The following is a 6,001-nucleotide window of genomic DNA, read 5'->3' as shown; positions in this document are numbered from 1 at the left end:
TTTCAAAAAAAAAAAAAAAAGTGAGTTCAGACTTCTACTTTTGGCTAAGATAAGAGGTTAGATTTACCATTACAATTGAAAAAATGACACCCCCAGACAAAATATATGAAACAATGATGTTTAGTCATTGGAGAGGAGGTTGCAAAAGACAGTGATATCTGTGAGAGTGGAAACAAACGAAGTAAGTCTTCTAATTGCCCAGACTTACTGCCTGGAGAAAGTTTCCAGGCTATAACTACAGGAGAGAGGAAACCAGGCAGAGCCTAGCAACCTGCTGAAACTAAGGAGAATGACTTGGAAGTTGAGAGAGGCCAGGGTTGGTAGAGTGTGCAGGACAGAGTGCCAGAAAGGAGAGAGCTCTGGAAATCTTCCTCAAGCTGGGCTATGGAGGTTTCCACTACCCAAATCTGGGAGAAGAACCACCCAGTAAGAGCAAGGGGAATGATTGTTGGAATTCCACAGGGCTAAGAATAGTTTGTGCCACCTCCAACAAGAGTGGGAAAACTTGTAAGTCACAGGGTATCAGGTAGAATACTCTGAAGAGTTTTGATTTAGTGATTAAAATTATCCCTTGACTAAAGGTTGCTCCAGTCCCTCATAACAATACTTAAAAACAAAATCCTAAAAAGTGTCAACATTTCTTCAAATAACTTAGCAATCACCTAGGGAAAAAAGCTCAAGAATAGTTATAAGAATGTGAATATATTCAGCACCAAGCAAGGTAAAATTCATAATGTCTTGAATCTAATAAAAATTAAAGATCACAAAAAAGCAAATGACAAATATGACTCATATTGAGGAGATGAGTCAATCAACAGAAACAGACCCAGAAATGACACATATGATAGAATTAGCAACAAGAACAATAAAAGTTATAATGATATCCTTACATTCAAGAAGGTGAAGGAAATTTGAGCACAGTAAGTAAAGGCACAGCAAGTGCTACTAGCCATGAAAATTACAATGTCTATGATTTAAATACACACACACAGAATGTGGTTAATAGCAGATTGAACAATGTAAAATCAAAGGCTAGTAAAATAAAAAACACAGCAATTAAAACTACTCAAAATGCAAAACAAATTTAAAAAAAGAATACAACAAATAGGCAAAACATCAATGAGCTATGGGACAATGCCAAGCACTTTTATGTACCTGTATTGGGGTTTATGAAAGGGAAGGGGTGGGTGGTACAGAATAAAATTTTGAAGAAACAATGATTGAATTTTATCCAAATTTAATGAAAACTATTTGACTGTGTGGATCACAATAAACTGTGGAAAATTCTGAAAGAGATGGGACTACCAGACCACCTGACCTGCCTCTTGAAAAACCTATATGCACGTCAGGAAGCAAGAGTTAGAACTGGACATGGAACAACAGACTGGTTCCAAATAGGAAAAGGAGTACGTCAAGGCTATATATTGTCACCCTGCTTATTTAACTTCTATGCAGAGTACATCATGAGAAATGCTGGGCTGGAAGAAGCACAAGCTGGAATCAACATTGCCGGGAGAAATATCAATAACCTCAGATATGCAGATAACACCACACTTATGGCAGAAAGTGAAGAGGAACTAAAAAGCCTCTTGATGAAAGTGAAAGAGGAGAGTGAAAAAGTTGGCTTAAAGCTCAACATTCAGGAAACGAAGATCATGGCATCTGATCCCATCACTTCATGGCAAATAGATGGGGAAACAGTGGAAAGAGTGTCAGACTTTATTTTGGGGGGGGCTCCAAAATCAAATTAAAAGACGCCTACTCCTTGGAAGGAAAGTTATGACCAACCTAGATAGCATATTCAAAAGCAGACATTACTTTGCCAGCAAAGGTCCGTCTAGTCAAGGCTATGGTTTTTCCAGTGGTCATGTATGGATGTGAGAGTTGGACTGTGAAGATAGCTGAATGCCGAAGAATTGATGCTTTTGAACTGTGGTGTTGGAGAAGACTCTTGAGAGTCCCTTGGACTGCAAGGAGATCCAACCAGTCCATTCTGAAGGACATCAGCCCTGGGATTTCTTTGGAAGGAATGATGCTAAAGCTGAAACCCCAGTACTTTGGCCACCTCATGTGAAGAGTTGACTCATTGGAAAAGACCCTGATGCTGGGAGGGATTGGGGGCAGGAGGAGAAGGGGGTGACTGAGGATGAGATGGCTGGATGGCATCACTGACTCGATGGACGTGATTTTGAGTGAACTCCGGGAGTTGGTGATGGACAGGGAGGCCTGGCGTGCTGTGATTCATGGGGTCGCAAAGAGTCGGACACGACTGAGCGACTGAAATGAACTGAACTGAACTGAATTGATAAAGTCACATATCCAAGAATCTGAACAAATCTCAAACACAAAAGAAGCCATAAAGAAAGTGATAAAGGTGTATCATAATCAAATTTCTTAGAGCTAGTGTTAAAAATGCCTTAGAAACAACCAAAGATGAAAAAGATGTTACATTAAAAGAATGAAGATAACCAGATTTAGAAGACAGTGAGATATTTCTAAAGAACTAAAAACAAAACAAAACTCCCTATCAAGCTAGAATTTTATGCCAATAAAACTATCTTTCAAAATGAAAGACAGAAAAAAAACAGAGACTTTCTCAGCAAAGAATTCATCACCAGCAAACATGTGTACCCTATGAGGAATGTTAAAGGAAGTTTTTAAACAGAAGGAAAATGATGGCAGAGGAAATTCTGAATCTATGGAAAAGAGTGATGAGTGCTAGAAATGGTAAATAGCTGGTTAAACACAAAATTTTAAAATTTTCAAATATCTTTACAAAATAATTGACTTTACAGTAAAAACAACCACATCATATTATAGTGTTTATTACATCTATAGGATAAAAATGTCTTATTAGCACAAAGGCTGGAGGCAGAGATAAAATAAACTGTTATAAATTTCTTATAAAAGTGGTGTAATAGTAAACTGTGATAAGTTAAAGCTCTGGACCATAAAGCAATGGGCTTCCTTGGTGGCTCAGTGGTAAAGAATACACCTGCTAATGCAGGAGACACAGCTTCAATCCCTGGGTTGGGAAGGTCCCCTGGCGCAGGAAATAGCAACCCACTCCAGTGTTCTTGCCTGGGAAATTCCATGGACAGAGCAGCCTGGTGGGCTACAGTTCCTGGGGTCACAAAGAGTCAGATATGACTTAGCAACTACTAAAAACAAAAGCAAGTAAGGCAACAAGGATAAAATGTAATTGCTAAAAATATAATAATCCAAAAGAAAGCAGAAAAAGAGGAAATATAAAGAACAGATGGGATTATCGTACACCATATAAAAAATTTAACTCAAAATAGACAAAGACATAACCAGAAGACTTAAAATTGTAAAACTTCTGGAAGAATACATAGGGGAAATCAACAAAGGACTAGCATCCAGAATAAATATATACACACATATACATATAAATATATATATGTTGAATATATATATAGAGAGAGAGAGAGAGAATTTTACATGCATGCCTGCTAAGTTGCTTTAGTCAAATCAGACTTTTTGTGACCCCATGGACTGTTGCCTGCCAGGCCCCTCTGTCCATGGGATTCTCCAGCAAGAATACTGGAGTGGATTGCCATTTCCTCCTCCAGGGGATGTTTCCAACCTAGGGATCGAATTCCTGTCTCTTCCATCTCCTGCTTTGGCAAGTGAGCTCCTTACCACTAGTGTCACCTGGGAGGCCCATATAAATAAATAAATAAATAAATAAATATATATATATTTTATATATATATATATATATATATATATATATATAGAGAGAGAGAGAGAGAGAGAGAGAGAGAGAGACCAAGGATCAAACCTGTGTCTCCTGAATTAGCAGGCAGATTCTTTATCACTGGGCCACCAAGGAAGCCCATTGCTTTAGGGTAATATATATACATATTCCAAAATATATAAATATATTTTAAAATCTCCCTCAAATCAATAAAAGACAACCAACCACCAGGAAAACAGCACAGATATTTCACAAAAGGGCCAGCTCCAATGATCCTAAACACAGGGTCCTTAAATATATGATAAGATGTTCAACCTCACTAGTAATCAGGAAAATGCAAATTCAAACCATATGGAAAATCATTTTAAGGTATAAGAAAGGTAAATTTCAAAGTCCAGACAACATCACCGATAAGCTGTTTAGTAATGTGAACACTTTTTCACTGCCGTTGGGAGTATAAATTATCTCAACTACTTCAGAAAATAGTTTAGCTTTCCTTACAAATCTGAAAGTGTACATTTCCTGCAATCCAGCAATTTCATTAGAATGTATTAAGTTGCTTGATCAGTCATGTCCGATTCTTTGCGACCCCGTGGACTGTAGCCCACCAGGCTCCTGCATCCATGGGACTTTCCAGGCAAGAATACTGGAGTGGGTTGCCATTTCCTTCTCCAGGGGATCTTCCCAACCCAGGGATCAAACCCAGGTCTCCCGCATTGCAGGCAGATGCTTTAACCTCTGAGCCACCAGGGATATACGCTATAGAAGAATTCTTGCACCCTAACTTAAGTCATACACGTAATTCAGGAATATATAAAACAGTGTTTATAGAAACTTTGATCATATTGTAAAAACTGTAAACAGGTCAAATATCCATCAATGGTAGGAGATACATATATATATATATATATATCCTATATAAATAAGTTGTGGCAAAATCTTATAATAAATAGACATACTAAATATAACAATATGGATTAATTAAACAAAAACATAATTTTGAGTGAAAAATAGTCAGTGTCAAATATACCATTTGAATTATATTTAGGGGCTTCCCAGGTGGTGCTAGTGGTAAAGAAATTGCCTGCCAACGCAGGAGACACAAGAGACAGGAGTTTGATTCCTGGGTTGGAAAGATACCCTGGAGGAGAAAATGGCAACCTACTCCAGTATTCTTGTCTGAAGAATCCCATGGACAGAGGAGCCTGGCAGGCTACAGTCCATGGGGTGACAAAGAGTCTGACTCAACTAAAGCAACTTAGCAGGCATACGTGTAAAATTCAAAAGCTGGCAAACAAAACAATGTTCTACTTCAGTTCAGTTCAGTCGCTCAGTCATGTCCGACTCTTTGCGACTCCATGAATTGCAACACGCCAGGCCTCCCTGTCCATCACCAGCTCCCAGAATTCACTCAAATTCACGTCCATCGAGTCGGTGATGCCATCCAGCCATCTCATCCTCTGTCATCCCCTTCTCCTCCTGCCCCCAATCCCTCCCAGCATCAGAGTCTTTTCCAATGAGTCAACTCTTCTCATGAGGTGGCCAAAGTACTGGAGCTTCAGCATTAGCGTGTTCTCCTTAGGGTTACCTGTATAGGTATAAGGGCTTCCCCAATGGCTTAGCAGGTAAAGGATCTTCCTGCAAATGAGGAAACACAGGAGACGCAGGTTTGATCCCTGGGTTAGGAAGATCCCCTGGAGGAAGAATGGCAACCCACTCCTGCATTCTTGCCTGGAAAATCCCATGGACAGAGAAGACTGGTAGGTGGGCTACAATCCATGGGGTCACAGAGTTGGACATGACTGAGTGAGTCAGCATGCATATAGGTATAAAATTTGGGGGTTTTATACCCCAAAGAAAGGGAAAAGTTAATGTACAATCCAAGATATTGTTGAATCCTCAGTAACAGAGCTACAATCAATGAGTGGCATCTAAAAGGATTTGAAGAACAATTATGCTCTATCTCTTCTCTTTACTGATACATACGGATGTTCACCTGCTGCCCTTTAACATGTCCATGTTCATCTGCATTCACTCTTTCTGTGCATACTATATTTTAAAATTTATTTTAAAATTGCAGATTCCAAGGCTACAAAACAGATATTTCAATTCAATAGGTTAGGATGGCCCCAAGATAAGTAAATATTTTTGTAAAGTTCCCATGGTGATTTTGATAAAAGTAATACGAGGACCACACTGCAAGCATCTGCTTATTATCACCATGGGTTTGAACACTTTGGTCTTGGGACTGACAAAAAGAGTTACAATATGATTAAAGGA

Source organism: Ovis aries, chromosome 1, assembly GCF_016772045.2.
Source record: "Ovis aries strain OAR_USU_Benz2616 breed Rambouillet chromosome 1, ARS-UI_Ramb_v3.0, whole genome shotgun sequence".
Classification (NCBI taxonomy): domain Eukaryota; kingdom Metazoa; phylum Chordata; class Mammalia; order Artiodactyla; family Bovidae; genus Ovis; species Ovis aries.
The sequence above is the reverse complement of the archived record's forward strand: the minus strand, read 5'-3'. Positions refer to the sequence as shown.